General features: G+C 36.6%; 1 protein-coding gene across 2 annotated transcripts in view; it reads left to right on the forward strand.

The window, feature by feature from the left end:
* The window catches only part of ZNF385D (zinc finger protein 385D), a 296,749-nt gene that overhangs the window by 247,175 nt on the left and 22,806 nt on the right, over positions 1-26,768 (forward strand). The gene's annotated exons all lie outside the window — the stretch shown is intronic.

Genomic DNA, 26,768 nt, shown 5'->3' on the forward strand with positions numbered 1-26,768 from the left:
GGCTGTGTTTTTTTACAAAAAGATTTTTGGAGGCTATGAGTTGAAAATATGGCATAAACATATTAACTTTGGACAGCAGCTTCTAACAGCTGTGGTTTAAAAACTGCAATTCTAGAGCCTACTCTGTTTGGAAAAGGGTTGACTGTGTTGTTTCTGAAGCTAATATAATGTTCCAGAGAGAGAAAGCAGCAGCTATTTGAGTGTTTGAGATCCTGTGTGTGTGTGTCTATGAGAGGGAGGAAGGGAAACAGACAGGGAGACAGCATAGGAACATATTTCTGGTTTTGTTTTTAATATAAAAAGTGCGTGTATTAGCAGTAAGATTTATTTGCTTCAGGTAAGTAGGCTCATTCTCAGATAACCATTTAAAAGAAAGAAGGCTTTTCCCTTTCCTTTTGAAAAATATATATAGTTTACATAAAAATGTGTGTGATGTTATCCTCTATATTAAACTTTCAGTCAGTAATTATGAATTATTGTGAAATCTCTGCAGTTTACTTTATCAAACATCTGCTTTATAGGGTTGAAGCACTGCTTTATCAAATACCCTGAGAATATTGTAATCAGCAAAATATTTGCTTTGGGGAGAGATTAAATGAGTTTAAGGCTTATTGTAATCTTTGCTTCCTTCAGTTAAGCCAAGAATTGTATATAGCATTTACCTCAGCTGCACTCCCTACAGTTAGCCACTTTGTTTCATTATACATGTGTGGCAGCTCCCCAAAATAAGAAAATATGGGACATATGCTCTTATTTCCTGTTGAACAGAGAGGAACTGAGGCTAAGTGACTCTCCCAGGAGTACACCGTATGATAGCAACAATCTGGGAAGAAAATCATAGCATTGTATCAGGAAAATATTAAACCATACCCCAAATCTTGGATTTCACCTAGTAAATTTTGTCATTGAAAAGTGAGTGGGCTTTAAATCTGAAATTAAGGGTTTCCCCTTGATTTCCCCAAATGTGGACTGTCTAGCTAACCCCCCTGGGAATAAGTGACTTTTCGTGTCCATAGGCTTCAGTGGCAAAGACTAGCCAGGTTGGGAACATGCCAGTCCCTGAAAAGGCCTCTTCCAGGAGGTAAAGAGGTTCTCACTTCACCCTGGCCCTCCCTGGCCCTGAGGCAGTGCTCGGGAATACCAGATGCCCAGATGTACTGCTGCAAGGGTTTCAGCCTGGGGCCTGTGGTGCTGTGCCACTGTTCATGGTCTCCTTCTCTTCCTTATTTTAAGTAATTAAGAGCTTTCCTAGTTGCAAAAGCAATAAATTATAAGTGGTTTTAAACACAGGGGAAAAGAGAGAGAGAGAGAGAGAGAGAGAGAGAGAGAGAGAAAGAGAGAGACCATGTCAGTCCCACAGTATTCATTTAAAAATATATGCAAAAAAATGTATAAAACTGATGTCACATGCCATATAATGTCTCTTTTTATATGACTGAATATTTTCTTCTCTATGTTTATTTTAACCTCTTAATTTATTTTTAAGGTTTTCATGTTTACTATTTTTAATGACCTCATCTAATAAAATTTTATGTAATACACTTAACATCATTTTAACATAGGCTATATATTTTTTAAATCTCTTGTCTTCTTTTAAAAAGTTAATTATAGTATTTTAAGTAGTGTTTTCTCTGGCATTGCCTCTTTAGGGCATCAGTGTTACTATTGTGGCACATTTTATTATATATATATATATATATATATATATATATATATATATATATATATATATATATAAATAAATAAAATGCGAACATAGTAGCTCTTAAGTTTTATTATTTTGTTATTTTATTAATTTACTTTGTCTTTTACCCACATGATGTTTTTTATCCTCTGACTACTAAAGGTTGCTTTCACTCCTGGCATTATGCTAAACATAGTCCAATGTGTATTTTAGCCTTAAAACAATTTAAGGAATTTACCTACAGATCTAGCCAGCTATCTCTTTGTATAAATTATATTTCTTCTCTTGACTTGTGTAATTATAAGCAAATATCCATCCTGACACACAAAGATATACCCTGAAACACTGCAGAATTCCATGTGCCCTAACCGTGATGGGGGCGGGGGGCAGACATAGAAAGGAAATTAAATTAAAAGTAGCAATGATAATATTTAAATTTTAAAGTAGTAACTCCAGCCACCAAATCATTCCTGGAGTTTTGGAGTCTCGAGTCTCAGAAATTTAGACTGTACCTTTTGCTGATTATTAAAAGAGGATGATAATGTGGAAGACAAAGTTTAGCCATGACCTGGAAGGTCTGGGTATGTAAGAGTGGCCCAGCTTTGACCCCTCCTGTGTCTGGGCTGCTCTCAGCCACCTCCTATTTTACTGTTCTGGATCATAGAGACTAGTGGGCCAGAAAGCACAAAAATTTGGGGGAGTAGCACTTAAAATTATATGAATACAAAAAAGAAAGAAAGAAAGAAAAGAAAAAAAAAAAAACAGGTCCAAGGAAGTCAGGGCTTTTCCCATGATGCACCTAAATATCCATCTGGAGATCTGGAGGGAGCAAGTGAGCATCTTCCTACTTGAGCCCCTCCCCCAACTTGTATTACAAAAATAAAACTAAAGGACAATAAAATAAAAAGACATCCCAGGTTTCCACAGTTCCATCAAAGCAGGTGGGGGATATCTCTGACTTCTAGGAGCCCTGGGGGTCTGAGTGGCCCACTGCATTGGGTTTTCTTCAGAATCTTGCTGAAACTCTGTCCTGCACAGTCTGAACTAAGATACTAGCAACGGCTTGGATTTGCTTTTTAGGGTCTAGATGGCAGCATAGACTAGAGTGATCCTTGGAATGAGGACAGGTCTACTTGTAGGGCTCCCTGCCTAGGCCTCCAGGATTGCAAGTTTTGGTCCTTTTTTTTTTTTTTTTTTTTTTTTTTAAGACAACTGACACTCCCAGGCACAGCCAGTCCTGGAGAACTGGACCTGATAACAGCACCCAGTGAACTCAGGAGTACACATGGCCCCTCCCTCCCTGAAGATCTGGGTCCATGTCTTGGCAGCTTCCCTTTCAATCCTTCAATACATGAAGGGTCCCAACACTCCTCCCCACTGTTCCTCCAAGGTACCACCTGCCATCTGGTGGCCCTAGCAGGCGTGGGGATGGCATTTTCCGTGGCTTCAAGGTGACTTTCCAGTGTTCCCCAGATAGGATCCACTGCTTCATCTCAGCACTTGCTGTCACAAATGGGAATTTAAAACCTATAAAACTGCCCTTCTCTGATTTCTCAGGAATTGGAATGGACTTAGCCCGCACGGCTGCCTCCATGTCACAGCTTCTGGGTTTTCTCCCCACAGGATTTCACTTTCCCTTCTATAAGGAGGCTCACCTCTGTCTGCACAAATTTTCCCTTACAAACAGAGCCTCACGGGCCAGGGAGACAAACCACAGGTGCCAGTTGGGCCCCTGGAGGGGATATTTTCCTCCTCACCAGCCAGTCATGGTTGGCCATCTTTCTTCTAAACAGCTTCTCTGAAGAGGGAGGCCCATGTCTCTCTCTCACTTCCTAGGTGACAAGTCTTTGTTGTAAACAGCCCCTTTCTGAAAGCAGCAGACCTCTTTCAGGCCTTGCATTTCCAAACCCAGAGGGGAGTCGGGAAGGAGGGTTGACACTTGACTCACCTGTAGTCACGAGGATGATTATAAGGCCACAGGAGGATAGAGCCTGGTAATCATAGGTGGCATCCGGAAGTTGGGCTGATAGCAGCAAAGGGGACAAGCAGCATCTATACCCTATTACTAATTTAGCAATTAAGGGAAAAGTCTCAAAACCTTGAGGTTTTTATCCCTTCATAGTTTTGGAGGTTTTGTTTTGTTTTGTTTTGTTTTTGCAGTGCTAAGTACTGAACCCAGGGCCTTGTTCATACTAGGCAAGAGCTCAACCACTGAGCTACACCCCTGCCCCCTTTGTGGTTTTGAAGACAATAGTTCCTCTCTTATCTGCAGCTTCAGTCCCCTGCACTCAACCATGATCTGTGATCTGAAAACATCGGATGAAAAGTCCATAAATTTACATCTTAAAACAAAATTTAGCCATGAAAATGTTATGTGACCCCCCCTCCCCCATTAAGTCCCACTTGAAATTTTATTAGGCAATCATTATGTTGCCTAACATTTTATTAGGTGCTGGTACATGTCTACTTTTGGCTATTTAAAAACTAGAAAGTCACAGGAAGGCTGTAAGCCAGACACTTGAGCACTCAGAGGTTAAAAATAATATGATTATGGCTGCAGATGTGTCTTTGTCCTGATTTGCACTGGCAAACAGCATTACTGGACATTTGCAGTTATCCAGTGAGCAAACTCTCAAAAGAACATCTGCCCCCTTTCCATGAGCATTTGAAATGTACAACTACAAGTTGATCGTGTGTGATTTCAACTGGCTAGAGGCCTAATTAGAAGCTGTGCAAATTTGAAGGCAATTAGGTTACCATTTAACACTTGGCCCAACATGAGTCGTTTGAATTTCTAACATCTTTACTAGAATTGCTCTCTTAAACAGCCTGCTCCAAAATTAAAACTTAATTTTCAAGAACAGTTCTAAATATTTGATAAAATCACAAATTTTAAATGTGAAGACCAGCAAGAACAAAAAAAAAAATCAAATTTCAAAATGATTTGAAAGATGAAAGGCAGCCTTCTTTCATTTTTTTACATCATTTTCTGGCTGCAGCTTCCAAAGATTCCTTCCGTGATGGGGGATGTCTGAGGTGGTCTTGGAGTTGCAAGGCAGCGCTTGTGTTTTATGCTGAGTCAGTTCAAGTCTCTGAACTTCAGTTTCCACATTTTTAAAAGAAAACCAAAACAATGCCTGCTTTGATTTTAAAGACGTTTTAAAAATAATGAATGGGTGTTAAAAGTATTTAGCATATTGTACATTGCTAAACAAATCCTAGATACTATCAAGGCAATCAATTTAATATTTTTTGTTATGACAGAGAAAGATGAAGTTTGAGACTTCCAGGGCCGAGATCACAAATCCACTTGCCTAAGTAATTGCTCTTTTCTTTAGGAAGTTCTATATCACAAATCTAAATCAAATTAGAAAACCATCAATTTTAGAGGTTACAGCTTCTCTAATAAATAATTGGTTGTATCTCCTTTCCTTAAAAAATAAATTATAGCAGATGGAGAAGGATATAAAATATAATTTCTTCTTTCATATACAATCCAAAGAGCAAGCAGGTGAACACTTGAGTGTTTATTAAAGGATCCAGGCATTATAACTTTATCATAAGATTATATAGAAAGGTTTCAAGACCTCTTACAAGGTAACATTTTAAAGAACAAAAATCAGTTGCTTTGTTCCTTTTATCCCGATTGATATACACATTTTAAAATAACATATTGTTAAGATTTTATACTGAATATAATTTGGTATTGGCAAACATTACTTAATAAATATCCAGTATCCACCAGCTGCTCTTTGGCTGTCTAGACTATTTCTCACATGACCTGATATATAGGGAATAAATGCAAAGCATCAGACTAGTGCATAAGAATTTCAGGCAGATAGAGACACCCAAAACAGTCTTTTCTAAATTTGCATCACTTATGCAAGCCAGGGCATGTGACACTAAATAGCATTTGAACTTTATTTATTTATTTATTTATTTATTTATTTATTTATTTATTTATTTTGTAGCGCTGGAAAGAAAAAAAAAGTGGTGTTACTGGAAAAAACATCTGAGCATCAAACTGAGGTCAGGCCTCAGTATCTGGGGAATCTTTGTGTAGAGAGCATCAATAAACATGAACACAAAAGAGCAAGCACAGCGTTCAGAACAAATAGACTGCAAATTCAGAAAATTGGACAGGTGATTTAGCAGCCACCAATGACATTAGTAAATGTGGGCTGATGCTTTTTGCACCCTAGATCATGAAACTCAGTTTCATATTCCCACACTTGGAGAGTGGAGTCCCACCCATATGGGAGATGGGCCTGAAGTCTTCATATAAGGTGAAAATTGAGTGTCGCCTTAGTTACGCTTGAACATATCTTAGGTGGCAGTTTAGAACAGACATTCCATCTCTCTTGAAAGCCTGACCTGGATCACTTTTCATCAAGTAGCACTATGGAATATGGAATATAAGGTAGCTGGCTTGTGTTTATAGAGCATCTTGTTCTAAACTTAAAGGCACTCAATGTGGTGGGACTGGTTAAGTCATCTTCGAAATATTCTATATTTTTGTCCACATTTAAAAATTTGTGATTGCCTAAGTTAATTAAGTTATTTTAAGCTTAATTTGCATTTATACAGTATTATTTCACTTCTCTCTCCCCACCTTGCCCTGTAAAAGGGAGACACCAGCAGAGATCCAATCCTTTATTCAACTGCCAAGTGATGAGTACTTCATTGAAAATTTACCATGTGTTAGATATTTCCCTTTTGAGACTCACAATCTGGGAGAAAGACAATTAATTTTTAAAAGTACAATAAATATTCAATTACAATAATATGATTGATCACAAAATAAGAATATAGGCAAGGTATTGTGGGTGGATGGAGAATCATTGGGCTTTTATCATGATTTGTACTGAAGTTTAGCCAAAGGGTATGCACAAACCTGGGAGCATTACGTTTGGGGCAACCAGGATTGTGGGCGAGTCAGCCTCCTTATTTTAAATATCAGAGATCATCAGCTTCAGAGGAAAAGGTTTATTTTAGCTTACAGTTTGAGAGGTTTCAGTTGCTGGTGACTAAGCCTTTGGGTTCTGTGGCAAAGCAATATATCAAAATATTATGGAGGGAGTGGGTAGCAGAGAAAAGTGCTTATCACAGGGCAGCCAAGAAGTGAAAAAGAGGGGAAAGAGCCAAGATCCCCATGTCTCTGTTAAAGGCTCTACACAGTTACTGAACTTTCTCCAACTAGACCCCGTCTCTTAAGTGTCCACCATCTCCCAGTAACACCTTGGCCAGGGACCGAGCCATTAACAGATTGGCCTTTGGGGAATGTTTCAGATCTAAATTATAACTGATAGTTTGACAGCATTAAAATGTAGCATGAGGATCAGGAACTGGAAGACAGGCCAGAATGGTATATATTAACAGAGGAGTTTAGATTTTTGTCCTACAAGGTTTTGAGCAGAGGAGTGACCATAGTTTTCTTTTAGGAGGATCGTATTGGCTTGAGATACATGATGACTACCACCCTGTCATGTGACTGGTTTGTAGGTCTTGCCCTCCTAAAAGAACAGCCTGCAGGCACAAGTGGCATGGGGCTTAGAGGCTCTGTTTCCTCTTAACATTTTTGAAACCCATCACTGAGAACCAACATGAGAGTTGGTATAACCAGAGCTCTTATCTGACCCTCCAAGATGGTGGAAGTCAGCACTCAGCCGTCCTGAATAGAAAGCAAGAAACAAAGGAGCCAGAACATTAGAGGAATTTTCACAGCTTGTTGATTTTTTTTTAAATAAAAACTTTGCTTAGGATGTGTTTTACATATAAAGCAATTCACCTGTTTAAAGTGTATAGTCTCTGGTTTTTAGAATACTTGGAGCTGTGCAACGATCAATTTTGGAACCCCCGGAAGAGGTACCATCAGTACTACCCACGGCCTCCCTCTCCCTTGGAAACCTCTGATCTACTTTCTGGCTCTGTGAATTTCTATTCATATTTCACATGAATATAATCACCCCGTGTCTCATATTTTGTGACTGGTTTCTTTTACTTAGCCTGATGTGTTCAAGGTTCATTCACAATATGGCTTTTACCATGACATTTTTTTCTTAGGGCAGGATAATATTCCAGTATAGAGATAAACCATACTTTATCTTTCCTTTCATTCATTAATGGATGGACATTTTATTTTGGTAATATGAAAAATGTTGCTATGAAATTTTATGCATAATTTGTTTTGTGTGTGTGTAGAAACATGACCTTACTTCTCTGAGGTCCATGTGTAATTGTGCTGGAGAGGTTTTCCTGGGTCAAGTGATAACTTTTTGGGTAACCGTTTTCTAAAGTGGATGCACAAATTTATTGGCCTTTATGTTTGAGGCTATTTATCCTCAGCTATCAGTAAAAAAAAAAAAAAAAAAAAAAAATTTGCTTATGAGTTTTCCCTGGGCTGATCCTTTTAGCAAGCAGATTTTTCACAGGGGTACTTTCCCTGAAAAAAATACTAGCATGTGTTTTTACTCAATGATGATGTTTCTGTAAAACAAGCAATAAAATGGATAAAAATCAAGTCTCAAGACTAGCTATCCCTAATTAAATATATATTATATAGTTTGCACATATAATATATGTATATGTTTATATGATATACACATATTTATATTCCATTTAACATTAGAAGAGGATTGTAAAGAAACAGGTTATTTAGTAAATATAAGAGATTTCTCATATTTTTACCTCCTTTTTTTTTTTAAGAACTTCTTAACCTGTTTCCTAACTTTGGGTCACATTTTCCAGGTTTTATAGAGCTACTTGATTCTTGAGAGTTCAAATTTTCCCACAGTCTGTTCCACATGGATTTATAGTTTTTATCTTAATCTCTTTTTCAGCTGCATAATGTTTTGGTGGGTTTTTTTTTTTTTCCCCTTAAGAGTCTCAGCAACTCTCCTTCTAGACTGAACCACTCCTTTCTTTTTCTGATCCAGTAAAATGAATAAAACAAACAAACAAAAAAAGACTTGGCAATTTTGTCCTGATAGAATTCCTGGCATAACTATCCAAGTGCAGAAAAAAGTTCTGCACATTTACCCTCTCTACTTTAGCTGTCGTTATCTAGAAATGAAAGCTCTAGTAAAGAATTACTGGCAATTCTTAATTTATTAATCACTTCTTTAGGAACTCTGTTACAGCACTATTTCTATAAACATCCTGTTTGAGAGAACATCATAATTAGTTAAGAGCTAGAAAGGACTGAAGAAATCATATAATGTCATTATTCATTTAAAAAAATCATAACCACTTTCCTTAAATCACCTAATTAAATAATACTTGAATGAAGGCAAAAATTTCAAACAATTGAAAAATGATTTTATCACAAATGCAATGGCACGCAGGTACTGGGCCTTTCTCTGCCTCCTCTACTAGTTCTTCTTCCCTCCCAAGCATAACTTCATTGGGTTGTTTTGTTCGTTCATCCAGGAAATACTTAAGTAACCCTTTAAGTTTCCATCGCCGTTCTAGATGCTAAGGACCACCAGAGAACAAAACAACCGATATTCTCTGCCCTTGTGGAATTTTCAAGGGGACAGATGAAAGCAACCCTTAGGTTGTTGTATATAATGTGTCCTGTTTGAATGTGTTAGGTGTTGTAGAGAAAATGTAAGCGGGAAAGAGAAAGAAGATTTACTAGGATAAATGAGCAGAGACTGCATTGTCCAGAGTAAGGAGAGAGAGCCTCAATGAGAAAGTGATGCAGGCTTGAAAATGATGAGGGGGATAGGTAGTATGGTTCTCTGGGGAAGAACGTTCTAGAAAGAGGAATAGCAAACTTGGTGTTTCTAAGATGGGAGGGTACCTGGAGTGCTGGAAGAGAGCAAGGCGAAGGTCACAGTGTGTTTGTTACAGAGGGAACAAAGGGGAACAAGGAGAGAGAGAAAATCAGACAGACACTGGAGGAACAGATCACAGGGCCTTTGGCCATTGGAAGGACACTGTCTTGAGAGAAAAAAAAAATAGATAAAAAATTCATCTAATATAATTCAATATTTTCACCATTTTAAAGTATATAATTAAGAGGTTTCTAACATATTCACAAGGTTGTGTAATCAGTACAACTGTCTAATTCCTTGATCTATATATATTTTTTAATCATCAGAAGAAGCCATGTGCCTCCTATTTCTCCCTTCCTCTCATTCCTTGGCAACTTCTGATCTAGTTTCTGACTCTTAGGGGTTTTCTTATTTGGACAATTTATGTGAATGGAGTCATGCAATAAGTGGCCTTTTGTGACTAACTGCTTTTTTTTTTTTAACTCAGTATTTTGCTTTCAAGAGTCAACCATGTTGAAGTGTATTTTTTTTTTCTTGTAGAAATGGACAAGCTTACCTAAACTTCATATAGAAATGAAAGGGACCTAATAGCTAAAATAATTCTGAAAAAGAACAATCTTGGAGCACTCACACTTTCATACATTGACTTTTTTTTTTTAATCACCAAAAAGAGGTTACAACTTGGTTCTTTATTTGGTGATGAAAAATATTCCATTTAAATATGTATCACATTTTATTTAGACATTCATCATTTGATGGACATCAGGGTCTTTAGAATCTTTTTTTTTGGAGGGGGGGCAGGTACAGGGGATTGAATTCAGAGACACTTGACCACTGAGCCATATCCTCAGCCCTATTTTATATTTTATTTAGAGACAGGGTCTCACTGAGTTGCTTAGTGCCTTGCTTTTGCTGAGGCTGGCTTTGATCCTTCTGCCTCAGCCTCCCGAACTGCTGGGATTACAGATGTTTGCCACCTCACCCAGCTCATTAGAAGCCTTTGACGATTATAAATAGTGCTTTCATGAACATTTATTGCACAAGTTGTATGTATGTGAAATGTAGTTTCAATTATGTAGGGTACATGCCTAAGAACCAAATTTTGGAGCAACTTTCAGACTTTTCTAATGACTACAACATTTTGTATTCTTGCCAGGAATGTGTAAGGATTCAGATCTCTTCACATCTTTGCCTAAACTTATTTTCTGTTATAAATTTAATTAAAATTTTTGTATTATGGCAGTCATCCTATTTGATATGAAATGGCATCTCCCAGTGGTTATTATTTACATTTCTCTATTGCCTAAAGTTGAATATCTTTTAATATCTCTATTGGCCTGTTGTCTATCTTATTTGAAAGGTCTATTCAAATCATATGCCTGATTTTTCACTGTGTTGTTTGTTTTTTACTATTTAATTGCATGATTTCTTTATTCTGGACATTAGACCATTATAAACTATATAAGTTACAAATATTTTGTCCTATTCAGTGTGTTGTTTTCTCATTTTGTTTGATAGCATCCTTTGACTCTTAAAAGCTTTTAAATTTTTTTAAAGAAACCATTGCCTAATCCAAGGTCACCTATATTTACACATATATTTCTTTCTAAGAATATTGTTGTTTGAAGTCTCATATTATAGAACATTGATCTATTTTGTGTGGCATATAGTGGGAGGTAGAGGTCTAGCTTAATTCTTTTGCATGTGGATATCCATTTGTCCCAATACCCTTGTTGAAGTCTTCACAGGGCAGATTTGCTAAAATATAATTGGCCATAGATGAAGGTATAGATTTATTTTCTTTCTGGACCATGTTTCGTTTATCTATACATCTGTCATTATACCATATTGTTTTGATTACTGTAACTTTTTAATAAGTTTTGAAATCTGGAAGTGTGAGCCCTCCAACATTGTTCTTTTTCAGTATTGTTTTAGCTATTAGATGCCCTTCATATCTACATGAAATTTAGGTAAGCTTGTCCACTCTACAAGAAAAAACACACTTAGAATGTCTATGGGGATTGCATAGATGTAGACTAACTTGAGTCGTCTTCACTCTGTTAGCCTTCTAATCCAAGAACAGGGGATATCTTTCCATTTATTTAGGGATTTTTAATTTCTTTCAACATCATTGTATCATTTCAGTGTATGAGTCTTGCACTTCCTTAGTGAAATTATTCCTAAGTTTTTAATTCCTTTTCATGGAAACATTTTTTTTAATTATTCGTTACTGGTATAACTGATTTGTATGTTGATCTCATATTCTATGACCTTATTGAAACTATTGGCTTTTTTTTCTAGTAGATTCCTTAGGGCTTTTGATGTATAAGATCATGGCATCTAAGAATAGAAATAGTTTTACTTCTTTTTCTCTAATCTGCAAACCATTTTTCCCTTGATTAATAATCCCAACTAGAGTATACAGTACAATGATGGATGGCCATGGCAACAGGTGATATCTTTGCTTTTTCCTGGTCTAAGGAGGAAAACTTACAACTGGACATCAGGTTTTACATGGAACATAATAGGGGAGCCATTACAGCAGTATGTAGAAAAGAGCAATGTGATCTACACTCTACTTTAAAAGGATATCTCTGACTTTTTAATGTTTTAAATGATTACAGTTTCTAAACAGAAGGGCATAAACCATGGCGAATATGATAAGTAGGCATTTGATATTTGACATGGCACATTAAATTTAATATAATATCAACAAAAATATGTAGTACATGTTTCTATTCTAAATAGTATAAAATTAGTTCAAAATTAAATATATGATGTTTGGTAGTGATACACATTGCCTTAGCAATACTTTTATAGCAACAATTTTTGCCAAGTGTGGTGAAGCATGCCTGTAATCCCAGCAACTTGGGGGTGCTAAGGCAAGAACATCACAAGTTAGAGCCCAGCCCCTGCAACTTCACAAGATCCTTTTCAAATACTAAAAATAAAAAAGAGTGGTAATAGAGCTAGGTGAAAAAGTGTCCTGAGTTCAATTTTACACACACACACACACACACACACACACACGTATTTGTAAACATATATGTTACTATAGGACTGCTACAGTGTCCTACTGATACTACATAATATTTTAATAGTTACCTGGTTATTATCAAAAATAATATTTTTTGCCAGGTGGCAATAATAAACTTTAAATAATTTTGATGCTCTTAAAAACTTAGCTAATTAATAGTAAAGGTATTGGCAAGGGAAATGTATGCAAAGTCATCAGAAAACTTAAAAAGGTTAAACAAATCTAAAATACTACTATTGTTTTACACCTTTTAAAAATTTCTTTATCACATATTTGTTTAATTTTGTAATTCTTTAGGTTTACCTCTGAAGGAATGTTTTGTGATACCTGAGAGCTGATTCATGCAGCAGCATTTAAAATAAGGATTTATAAAACTAGACAGCTAGATTGTTGGACTAAGGAGAGAGCCTCTCTGTGTCATCCACAATTTAACATAAATAAATAAATGTAGTTGAAGAAGAAATCTTTCTCTTGTTTTGAATGATATATAATCTATCACTTTCAGTATATTGTATAACCTTGCAAACTTGATTGTATACTTCCTTGACATTTGCCATTCATTTGCATATGTCAGTGATATTGACATCAGAATTTATGAAACATAGCTATTGACACCTTTTCCACTAACAATTTAGAAATCTTAACAGGATACATGCTCCAGTAGAAATGGAATATCTTTGATGATGGGACCTTCAAAGATCAAAAGAGATGAATTTTATCCAAATTCTGTGGATTGGTTCATCATCTCAATTCAGCTGGACTGATAAAAATATTCATTAAGAGAAGAAACTCACAAAACTTTTCTCCCTATAAAATATGTAATTTTGGAGGGCACCTCAAACATCTCTCTGATTTTTCTGTTTTCTTGTTCTGCCTATCCTGCCCCCCACAAATAAAAAAAAAAACAGTTAATAAACAAATACAAATAATTCTGTCTCATGCAGGTCTGTTCAACTTAAGTTAGTTTAACCTCCAATCTGAGCAAATATTGACTAACCCAGATTGACAAGTCAGGCAGAAACAAAGCTGTGGTTTTGGAATTGCGCTCTAAAGGTTAAGTCACAGTGGATTTTTCCTGAATTGTTATGTAAGAGCAAGTGACTACTGAAACGATGACATTGCAGTGCTAAAAATTCATAGAGACATCATGTGTTATATGAAAAGAAGATGATTGTGTGAAAACAGAATACTTTTTTTTTTCAATGTCCAAGTATCCTTCAAGAATTCCCCAATGCCTAGAGTTGTGTGTGCCCTTGAATTATCCAGATGAATCTATTCTGGGGTTCAATTTTGGTACATCACATTATATTTTTACACAATTGAGTCCTAAGCCGCAATGTTCTCTGGGTAACCTTCTCAGAATAAATACTCAACCAGACCATACAACTCAATTCCACCAGGTGAGCTGCCCAATTCTTGGTCACTTTTCTCTCCCCCACACCAATGAACCAAGAAATTTTCTAGTTTGCTTCCTACAGAAATGCCCTCAATGAGGGGTGACTCATGAGAGCAAAGTGGAATTGGAAACAGAAACATGCATACGTACATGTGTTATTTTATTTGCTTATATTGTTATTTTATTTTTGATGAAGCAGGGAAAAAAATTTGAGCAAACAAGGAATTAACAAAGGAACTTGAGCTCTGGCCACTGGTTCATCAACTTCTTGTAGTGTAGTCCAGGGGCATAAAGCACAGAGTCTCTAGACCCATATCTTCTATCCATTCCTTCACCTCATTTCTCTGGAAGGTGCAGGTAGGGACCACAAGGATTGTCCTCAATAAAACGATACAGAGCTGTCCAAGAAGTAAGGCCTTTAAGCTAAAAATAACCTAACAAGGTTGTCACCTTGTCTGCCTGCCATGGTCTTAAGTCACGTCCTTAAATACCCGAGGACCTGTTTCTTCTCACCCAGTTTGCCTTCTGGCTCTGACTTTTTCTCTCCAGCCCTGAGAATTGGCTGTCGAAGCCTGGCTGTGATCTTCGAGCTTGGCAGCAGCCTTCCCAATACCAGGCTTGGATGTGGTCTCTGCCTCGCACCCTCCCTGAACACTCAGACTTTTGACTTTTTGATTGCACACAACCAGTCCTGGATGCAGGCATTGTTGGCTGGCTTCCTCCCTAGGCGAGAGAAGCCTGCAGTGAGGACATGAACACAGCTAGTCACATGTCCGTGGTAAGGCTTTACCAGTGCTAGAGGAAAATCTCCAAATGAAACCAGGATGCACAAAAAGAAAACCATGGGTCCCAAGAAAATGTATCTGTTTTGAAAAAGTGATTTCTAAAAACAGTTTACCCAATCAAGGTGCTGCCTCTTGATTCTTAATTTTCCCAGCTGGGTTTTTGTTAAAAGTAGCCAAAGTATTGAGAATTAAAAACTGATATACACACATGTATCCTAAATAAAATAGTGAACTTTCCTAAAGCTCAAGAGTTGGATTTTAAATATTATTCTTACCTAAATTAATGGTGAAATTTTAGAACTTCTATTCTTTTTCTTATTCCTGACTTGTTGAGTCCACATTTTTTTAATGTTTATTTTTTAGATTTAAGTGGACACAATATCTTTATTTTACATTTATGTGGTGCTGAGGATGGAACCCAGTGCCTCATGCATGCTAGGCAAGCACGCTACTAGGCGAGCATTCTACCACTGAGTCACAGCACCATTCTTATTGCTGATAGGATATTCTGATTTGACTCCTGAAACAAGATCCCAGCACATGAAATGAAATAGAAATGTCAGCATCCTTTGACAGGTCAGGTCATATGGGACTAGATTTCTGTTCTTTGGTGGCTATAAAAATATTTAGCATTCCATAGGATCATAATGACGAGTACTGACAGTTTCACAGATAACACAAATATCCTTTGAAATTAATTCTCATATGGTATATCCTTATTTAACCCAGATTTGCCTTAAAAATAAATTATAGTGTTGAAATTAAATATTGGTTGATATATCTACCTAATAAGCCCTTTCATTCTAAATATACACTCAAACTAAATAATTGGATTTGAAACAACTTGCTGCTAAAAAGAAAAAAAGGGGGGGAAGGTATCTTATTGAGGCCTAAGGATAATCAAGATAGTTTTTCTAAAGATTTCTTCGTTAAAAAAAAATGATTTTCTAAATCATAGAATTTGGAGGGAAATGGATGGCATTAGAGCAGATTATGCTAAGTGAAGCTAGCCAATCCTTAAAAAACAAATGCCAAATGTCTTCTTTGATATAAGGGGAGTAACCAAGGACAGGATAGAGACGAAGAGCTGGAGAAGAAGATTAACATTTAACAGGGATGATAGGCGGGAGGGAAAGGGAGAGTCAAGGGAAATTGCATGGAATTGGAAGGTGAGCCTCAGGGTTATACACAATTACATATAAGAGGAAAGGAGGAGTAGGAAAGAAATTATATAAGTGTAAGAAACGATTTACAGTAGAGGGGGTGGAGAGAGGGGAGGGGAGGGGAGGGGAGGGGAGGGGGGATAGTGGAGAATGGGATAGACAGCAGAATACATCAGTCACTAGAAAGGCAATTTGTAAATCAATGGAAATGTAACTGATGTGACACAGCAATCTGTATACGGGGTAAAGGTGGGAGTTCATAATCCACTTGAATCATTCTGTGAAATATGGTATATTAAGAACTCTGTAATGTTTTGAACAACCAACAATAAAATAATAAAAAATAATGATTTTCTAAAACAACATTTCATTTAATGTTTTGGTAAAATGGTGATATTGTTACAATGAACGTATTCTCAAAAGTGAAATGAAGAATACATATTTTGGGGGAGATTTTTGCAGGCTGCAATCTGTCGTAGTTTAGAATTTCTGGAACTTTGTGTGGAAATAATAGACAAGATAATTTTATACCTGCTATTTCATGAAAAAAAAAAATGTATGGTTTCTGTAGATAATAAGATGATTATTAGAAACATGACAGTTGGCTTTGCTGGGAAAGAGGGCCTTTGATTCCATAATTTTATGATGTTCCAAGTAGCCACCTTTCATTAAATACTGAGTAGAATTTTAATTTCTCTGTTTCATTTCAATTTGCACATCTTCTCTAATTTTTATGTGTCCCCTGACCCCCCAATATTAGGTTGGCTAAACTAATATTAACACTGTATGGAAACAACTACTTTGAAGAGAGAGATTCTATCAATGAGTTGTGTTACATGATAACCTCATCTTTCTCCTTTCCCTACAGAGGGAAAATAATTTTAATGTCCTATTTTGATTAAAATGACTGGTAGTTTGAGTCTTTCAACAACACAGCTAACAACTAAAAAGAAATAGTCGGTAGTTCTTGAAATTTTTCGGTTAGAAAAGTGTTTTGTGATTTTTGTAAAGGTTCTTTTTGTATGTTTTCTTCATTTTTGTAAGTCATCTCCTATAAATTCCAATGGAATTTTCTCCTTCAATGCTCCTTTCCTACTCCCCTGAAACCAAAAGTGGGGAGGGACTTTAATCTAAATGTCTGTGAAATGAATGATGGCAAGTTCTCATCAGTGACATCATGGTATCTTTCGGGTGATTAAAATGTTTTCTGCATAGTTAATCCATGAAACAATACATTGTAATTACACTAAGTAATTCTTGCACATACAATAAAATGCCTGAGACCAGATGGGATAATGCTCTAAATTATATCCCTTCTAGATATTTTATCATTGTGCCCTTCATTATGAGAGCTTGTTTTCTTATCTTAAAGACAGCTCTGTTGTACCAAAAAAAAAAAAAAAATTGAAAAGCTGACAATTATTACTTCACTTTTATATGGACTGCCTAACAGGATTCTAGACCAAGGATTTGTATCCTAAATGACTTAGCGTGACTGCCTCCACATTTTAAATTCTCCACACATTCTAAATGCACTAGGCAGAAGCCAAGATCACACACTCTTTGAGTTCAATTTCAATTAGCAAAAACTTTCAACTTTCATGATTTATCATGTCATAATTCCTAATAGTTAGATATTATAGAAGTTATGGACACAAGGCAAACCCTCATTTGTAGCCTAAAGCACATGGCCCGAAGAAAAACATTTATTGCTCTCTATATTAAATAGATAGCTACCAAAGACAGTGGCTGTATACCCACTTTGACATTTTGCCAGATTTCCCATTAAGATTTTCAACACAGAGGTCTTCTCATTAATGAAATGGGAACTGTTATTGCAACATGCAGCACTTTTAATTTTCCATTTTTCTCTGAAAGTTCTTACAACAGGGGAACTACCATTCATAGAATTTTTTTTTCTTCCGCCTTACTGAGGGAAAAAAATAAAAATCTCTATGAGAAGCCTGAAAAGGCAGCTTTCTAATCTAGTGACACCCAAGCAATATAAAATAGCTTTGAAATACATTGATTTTTTTTTCCTTCTGTCTTCCTTTTCCTTCTGTAATATTTGCTGCCGCAGTCTTGGCTGGGCACAGAATCACGAGCCACTCAAGCAGGAACAAAACTTTATTTTGAAAAAGCCGCCAATACTCCGTAGGCGCCGGCAAGCCAAACCCGGTCCTCCCACACGGGCATCTGCCGGAACCGCGCGTTCCCCCGGAACCAGGGGGCCCCGGACCTCCCCCGGAATTTCCTCCTACTATCCTTCCCCAACCAATGGGAACTCTCCAGGAGTCCCGTAACTTGAGTCCAGTAGCAGGCCAAGGTGAACAGCAGGAGCCCAATTTGCATATGAATGTAAATCTTAACATAATCATATCATCTCAGTGGCTAGCTGGCGTCACTTTACAAGCAAAGGTGCCATGCATCATTTATCTGCTTGTGGCTCCTAGCATCTGCCCCCTTCTGTTTAATTAAGCAACAAGCAATGTGGCTAGGGACCGTGCCTGGTAGGTTGTCCAATTCAACATATGGTTCTTACCCGTCATGGGAGAACTGACCTTTAGGCTTCCTGTCTTAGGTTGAATCCACTGTAATCAGATCAACCCGTCACTGACTACCGGTCCAGCATTCAGCCATGCTTGTGGATAGGCCTATGCACCAGTGGGGGGGTGAGGTTCTTGCCTCACCTCTGTTGGCCCCCAAATTTAGCCTTGGTGCCAGTGGGGGGGTGAGGTTCTTTGCCCCACCTCTGTTGGCCCCCAAATTTTAGACCATCACTAGTAGAAGGGAGGAGGATACAGAAATGCCACGACACCAAGCCAATTGATGGCTCCTTTGGAAAAATTGCGTCACTGGTGACACCATCAGCAAAGATATGCCAGTATTACCACAATTAACATGGGGTGAGCTGGCAAGGAAATTGCATCACTGGGGACACCATCAGCAAAGATATGCCAGCAGTACCACAATTTGGTGCACCAGATGATATTTCACAATGTATGCAACTGATATATAGTCCAGGCAAGTTCTGCAAGCAGTTCAAATTGGAGGAGTCTATCAATATGTCCATTTCCTCCCAAAGTAAATCAAGTCCTTGATTGAGCATTACTTGTTGAGTTATATTCGTTGATGCATCAGTTTATACAGTTTACTGTGATAGCTATCATAGAAGCTATAGTTTGGTTTTATCTCAGTCTTCACCGGAATTGGGATGGAGATGGAAATTCTGGCAATGATGCTAAAGAGACATTATCCTGAACAGAATTATTAAATATAATGAAAAGGAAAGGTGAAAGTAAACAAACAGATCTGTTAAACTCCTTTAAAAACAATCCTTAACAGTTGTTTACCTAATCTGTTAACCATCTTTAAAAACAATCATTAACAGCTGTTCACCTAATTTAAATTAAACCATATAAATCACGTGAATAAAGAAAAAATTCGGATCCATTTTTTCATGAGCGCTCCTCATATAAGAAATATGGACATACACACATACAGACATACAACACAAAACAGAAGTGTGCACACAACATACAACACATAAGACAATAGTAAATAAAGGCCTTGTAGCTATGCCTAGGTGAAATCTCCATTGCAATGTTTAAAAACTCCACAGTCAAAAAATAAAACTGATCAGAAAAACATTAACCTAGGTTTGTATGAGCTCAAAAATAAAATAGAACTTTATGATGTGGGAAAAATGCAATAATAAAATCCCAAGTTCTAACCAAACAGGTAAGTTTGGGTACTTATCCACTATATATACAAAGGCCAGATCCACTCAGTTAATCCAAGGCCTAACCACCTTTCCTTCTGATTAACTTACTTTGGATTAATTTTTCTTTGGAGAGAACAAATTATGTTTTATACTAAACCTCTGTGAACAGAATAAAAATGAATTCTCTCAGAAACAGACAGACTCTAAGTCAGGGAGAGAAGACCCTGTTCTCAAGAAAATCAACCCTGGTTTAACTGCTAAATGGAAACTCTACTGCATTCCCAAAATTATTTTTTTCTTCAACAAAGATGTGGATGTGTCTCTACCTTCTTCTCATTTATCACATATATCTCAAAAATTGCATCTCACCATAGAAATGTTGATGGTTTGCTAAGGATTTTTTTTTTTTTTTTTTTGGAAGGGAGTAGGACTATTGCCTGGAAAAAGTAACACTGCCTGTTTATACTTGGCAAAATCCCAGTTCAAACTTGAGAGGTCTTTTTCAAGGTCAAGGACATTTTTAAAATGTAAGGTTTGTGGGCCTGGGGATAGAGCTCAGTTGGTAGAGTGCTTGCCTCAGATGCACAAAACCCTGGATTCAATCCTCAGTGCCACAAAAAAAAAAAAAAAAAAAAAAAAAAAAAAAAAAAAAGGAAAGAAAGAAAAGAAAAGCAAGGTTTGTAGATGTTAAGTGGATATCAACTTGGTTGACCAACTATTGGATCCTGCTTAACTCCCCAGTGGGGGATCTGGATTTTCCTGCTTCTCCCTCTGTGTGGTTTCATACTGATTTCCCTTCTGCTTCTTGTTAGCTTGTTATTTGCTGTCCCTCATGAAGCCTTCTTTGATCTGGACATAATCCTCATCTCCTTGTTAGGGTTTCTATAGAGTTGGGAAAAACCTATTCTCTCATCTGCTTATCATAAAATGTAAATGACAGGAATAGTCTAAAGTCTGGATAAATTATCCTATGGGATGAAAGCTACTTAGGATAATTCATAGGGTAATTTATCATAGGATAATTTATAATATTTCCTTAACGTATCACATGATCATCCTGGAAGATGACCAATTCCTATGAAAATAATTAGGTACTGGCCTTAGAAATCTACAAGTTGAACCTTTCTTTTCCTTTTTTTTTTTTTAATTTAAGTGTGCTCTGTCTTAAATACTTTTGCATGAGAATTGTTTATATTCTGATCTGCGTGTGATATCCATGGCACAGTGAGTTCAACTGATATCCAAAATCTCTATGTATGCATCTACTCTTGAAGTAATTGCCTCAGAAGTTGATGTTTGATTGTTTTAGCAATTTGTTTTTTTTAAAAAAAAACTCTTTCTTTTCTGCAATTTCTAATATAGACAAGATTTGGGTAGTGCAGTTTAAATGATGAGATGGCAGAGAGAATTGTTCACCTGATTCCTTAGAACATGGAGAGTTTCGTATAAGTTACAACAGGGCAGAAATTGTGAATTAAAAGTTCACAGGATCACTTTTTGCATCTTACTTTCATGTCATTGACCATTATAGGTGCAAATAAATTGGGATTTGGAGTACAACTCGTTTTTCTAATATTTTCTTATAACACCTCCTTTACATCCTCCTCAAAGAGAGTGAACCCATTTGTTTCCTCCACTTTTACTAGAGTGCTGTCAATCTTTTGTATATAAGATATATTATACTGATTTCTCTACCCCCAGTGATTAGCACAGTGTCTGACATTAGGGAGCAGTTAAGTCAGACATACTCAAGAAGTTTCTAGGGCTAGGACAAGAGTACAAATGGGGACAGTATGCCACATATCTAAATTTTTATCAGGTGTCACCAAGCATCCCCATTACCTGTTCTTCAGGAACTGTATGATATGGAGACTTAAGAATCTCCTTGCCTGACTCGATTCTGAGCCCTACCAAGCTATAAAACAGATCTGCAGAAACTCTGCACAAAGCCAGGAGCTCGAATTGGTGACTGACCTCACCCAAATCAGGTGGCCTACAAGTGGAGGGCCATGTCTGGTTCCTGTCCAGCCTCCTTTTGTGGACTCGAGATTACCAGGCAGTTTGAAACATATCCTATAGTTAATACCATCCTAGCAGAGTATGTGGTGGCAGCCATTACTCTGTCCCTTTTATATTACATTTTGATGACTGGGATGCTTTTGCCAGATTTATATACAAGCACCCACTCTTTCTCTGACTTCCAGACAGCGCGCGCGCGCGCACACACACACACACACACACACATACACACCCTTGTTAACTCTTGATATCTATACCTTGGCTTTCAACTTTCCCTTTTCATAATTTCCATTGCTTGCTCTACTGCTTACCAAGCCAAGCCAATTCAAAAGTTTTTGTTTTTGTTTTATAAGGCCAAAAGTACAAAAACAAAGAGGTTTTGTTTCAGTGACTGGTGCCTCATGGTTCCCTGATAAGTACAAAGCCCAATGCCAAGGTCCATTCCTTCCCAGGTCTAACTGTGACAACATGTTTGATGTATATTGGCTAAATTGAATAAAATCAATAGGAAAGAAACTTCCAGTACTAATTTCCAAAGGCTTGTGATTTTCTTCTTTTTATACTTCAGAGTGTCAGCATCTTTAAGAGGAAGCAGATGTTGTACTCACTTGCTAGCAAGTATGAGTGAGACTTAAACTCACACAGGAAAGAAGAAAATAAATCGTGTGTAATTCTGAGTCTTCCATCTATAGGAAAACGTAATGAGTGTCTTTGGGTCATAACATTCATCCCTGTTTCCTAGGAGGAAACTGAAATAACTCAGCTATGGTTTTCCCATTTGGGTTATGAAGTCTGTAACTAGAGGAATAATTTTTCTTTCCTTCTCTCTCTCTTTTTCTTACCCAGACCGTGTAACTTGGCTGCTCTACTTTATTATCCAGAATTCAAGTTGTTGATGTTTTTTGGAATCCTTCCTTATGCTTTCTGGATTTTTTTAAAAGTATTTATAATGTTTTTATACAAAATGAGGGTCACAAATGGGCCCCTCTGAATACTGACATGCTACCTTTCATTCTCAACTAAAGCCCCATTCCACAAAGTATTAGCAATCTGTTTTGATGCCAAAGCCAAATAGTGACAGTTGCAATAATGATTCTTTGCTACAGGGCACTGGCAGAAAAACGGCACAGAAATACAAGCCCAGACCATCCAACCCTTTTTCTTCCCATTGAATCTCACCCATTATTTCCAACTCTCTGTCACATACATTGTTCCCAGAATCCTTAGTTGAATACTGCAAAGAAATCTAAATCAGCCTTTGGGAAACACTGAGAAAAGTGAATCATTATACTACTTTTATCATTTTCTGGGCTGGAGAGTAGGCTGTGATTTATTCTTGCCATTCTGCACAAGAGGTTATTTGAAAACTAAAGATTTTCCTTTTCTCCTCTTTCTAAATGGATTTAAGTACTTGAGCATAAATGCATGATTGGACATACTTGATTGACTCTAGTTTAGGCCATGTTTAGTTTGTTGTTTTTTTTTAAGTTTAGTATTTAGGATGTTACCTTTCAGTTGGGCACAGTGTGCATGCCTGTAATACCAGCAGCTCAGGAGGCTGAGACAGGAGGATCATGAGCCTCAGCAAAAGCGAGGTGCTAAGCAAACTCAGTGAGACCCTGTCTCTAAATAAAATACAAAATAGGGCTGGGGATATGACTTAGTGGTTGAGTGCCTCTGAGTTTAATCCCCAGTACCAAAAAAAAAAAAAAAAGATGTTGCCTTTCAGCTTGCAATAATAAATGATGACTAGCTAAAAGTCTTATAATCAAAATCTAAATTTTAGCAATACAAAAGAAATGAACAACACCTGCGAGTGAGCCAGACAGTCTGAATTCAAGTCACTGTTGCCTGCTGCCAGTGTGGCGTTGGATGTTCCCAAATTTCTCCACACCTCCATTTCTTTGCTCAGACTGGGATAAAACATGATTTGCGTATTTTCATTTTTATGAGCATTGAATGAATTAATAACTATAAAGCCTTTAAAAGTGCTTTCACAATGATTATTGTTCTTTCATTCATTCATTGGTTTCTTTCAATAAATATTTGTTGAGTGCCTCATTGATGTAAAGTGTGAGTGTGAGGATGTGGTCCTGAGAAAAAAAGAGATGAAGGACTTCTTATAATTATCATTATTGAATCACTTTGAAATGTCTCCTGTGAACTGTGTCACTGCTAACTTAGGTACATGGTCTGTGTGGCCTTATTGCCTGTGACTTGGCAAAGATCTTAGCATGAAATAACTGCTTAATAAATGTTGATAGAATGTATGTGAGTCTGTTAGTGTAGGATAACAAACTTTAGATTTGGAATTGGACTATGTCCGGTCACTCCTACTTTCTACCTTAGGGTATAGTATTACCTTGAAAAACTTAGTGAAACCTTCCTAGTGAAAAATCAAGAAAGCCATACTGTAAAACTGCCAAGTTCCCTTTTGGCTATGATTCTGTAAAGTCATTGAGAAGAAATTTTATTTATTTGACTAGTTTTACTTCTATTTTTCTTAAGTTTAATAAACTTTAATTTTATAATAGTCTTAGTTTTATTTTTTAAAAAAAGTGCAAGAATATGAGAGTTCCCACACACCCTGTACCTCATTTCCTTCATAGTTAACATTTCTCATTACTGCACTATATTCATAACAACTAAGGAACCAATACTGATATTATTATTAACTAAAGCTCTCATACTTTACTATGATTTTTTTTTAAGAGAAGGGTACTGGGAATCGAAAACAAGGTCACTTTACCACTGAGTGATAACCTTTGTCCTTTTTATTTTTTGAAACGAGTTCTCACTGACTTGCTGAGGGTCTTATTCACTTGCTGAGACTGAACTTGAACTTGTCCTGCCTCAGCCTCCCAAATTGCTTGGATTATACTTAGAAAGATCCCATTACTAAAGGATCCCATTACCACACCCAACACCCACCTTCACATTTCTTAAGTTTTTGCCAAATGTCCTTTTCTCTTTTTTACCCCAGGATCCAATCCCATATTACATTTAGTAGTCCTGTCTTCTTAGGCCCCCCTATGCAGTGACAGTTTCTTAAACTCCTTGTTTTGATGAGTTTGATATCTTTGAGGAACATTGGTCAGGAATGTGGTAGAGTACATTGCAATTTAGGTTCATTTTTTATTTTCCTCATAGCTACACAGGGGTTATAGATTTGGGGAAGGAGGAACCACAGGTAATTCTCATCACATTATATGTTATTAACATGATCATCCATTCAAGACTATTTTAATGAGTACATATCATTAGTGTATATGTATTTGGTAATTTGGTTCCCATGTTAAGGAAAATCTGTTTGCTATATTATTACTTTGTATGCAAAGCATAGAGTAGGTGATTCTCTTTGAATAATGTATAATCTTAAACTGTATTTACCTTAATTTCTTTTCTTTTAAAAGTCCCCTTTATTACAGATATAACAAAGGTGATTGAAAAATCAATGTCTTGTTATAAATTATTAACAATCCTACCTTTATGGAATCAATGTCTATGTATTAAATTTAAAATGAAAAATGTGATTTTTGTGTTTGTTTTTCAAAGGCACTGCAAGCTTAGAAAATAATGTATCTGTGCTTAGCTACGTGGTCAAAAGTGTGCCACAAAATAGAAATATGGGAAATGAAGCATTTTGCTGTTAATTCCCCTAAGCCTGTCTCAAGCAAGGAACTTGCCAAAGCAATATTAATACTTCACTAAGCCCCAACCATAGAGAATCTAGTGCTTCTAATCTTATAGTGTCTTTTAAATGTGCCTTATCCTCTGGGGTCAGCAGAAATACTGATGCAGCTGTCGCAGGGATTGGAGGATGTGTGGCTTTGTTTTTTCTGTACTTTTTTTTTTAACACATTTCACCGTAAATAAGAAAGTTGCCTTCAGATGAATAGGATCTATTTTATGTGCCATTTCAGATTGAGACATTAAATAAGTATGTCAGTTTAGACAAAAATTTATTTAGAGGATCCCATTACTAAAGAAATCTTTAGCATCTTTAATTTAAATGAAATAAATACTTACAATATCCCACTCTTTCTTCAGTATGTAACCAGACTTTAAATATAATAGCTACATTTATGTTCAGTCAGAACATTTATTATCAGAGTATTGTTTTTTTGCCCCCCCCAAACCCTGATTACCTTATTCCATGAAACAATATTCCCTGTCTTAATATATTCTACTTGTGTGACCTTGGAAATCATCCTTAATTTCTAGAATTTTCTGACTCTCATAGCTTTATGTGAAGGTTAAATGAAATTGTTTTCTAGGTATATAAAATTCTTTTAAATATATAAAGCACTTAGCAAATTGGTCACTAGTGAGTTATTCAAAGACACATACACAAATGCTTTCAAACCATAATTTCTGATTTATTGGAGGGCAATAAATAGCTATAGGAGCATGTTAGCATTGTGTTTTATACCATCTCTAGGTTGTCAAAGATATGTTCAAGTTGTTCTCTGATATTTTAATAATGTGACCTTAGCAGGCAAGTAAAAACTAATCAGAAAGTGGATCTCTCAACATTCAAGGGAATGAAAGTGTTCTAACAGCAAAAACTGTTAATTTTATTTAGAGTAATTTTATTTATTTATTTTTTATCTATGGTGCACCGATTTGCAGTGTGACATATTTTAAAACATAACTTATGAATATTATCCATTATACTGGGAAACAATCTTAGCTGTTAAATAAGTGATTAAAAGTGTGTGAAGTGTCAGGCAAGGGAAACAAGATCCAGATGAGTACTACTATATAAGAGTCCTTTACAAGGGCTGATTTTTCATTGCATTGGGTAGTGTTTCTGATGCCATATTTAGGAAAGTAGCAATAAACAGCATCAGCTCTTATTCCCACCCCTACACGTGGATCCAATGGATGTCCAAGTTAAAAGGCATGTTGAATGGCACTCAGCTCTTGATGATTGAGCTAATAAAATGTAGATACGTGGGTAGGCAACAAACCATTACCTGCAGACAACTGTCCCTTGTACACGTGACCCAATCATGAACTTTTCAGTATGGTATTAAAGAGTAACCATAGAAGCATGTGAAATGATATATGGAATGGCAGCTCTGAAAGCAGCTGTAGCCACAGAGGCCACCTGGGAATATGGAATGAAGAAGGTACAAGAATAGATAGAATATGAGTGTAGTGCTCACTTGCAGATCAT

This window comes from Spermophilus citellus (assembly GCF_964194105.1).
Source record: "Spermophilus citellus genome assembly, chromosome: 3".
NCBI lineage: Eukaryota > Metazoa > Chordata > Mammalia > Rodentia > Sciuridae > Spermophilus > Spermophilus citellus.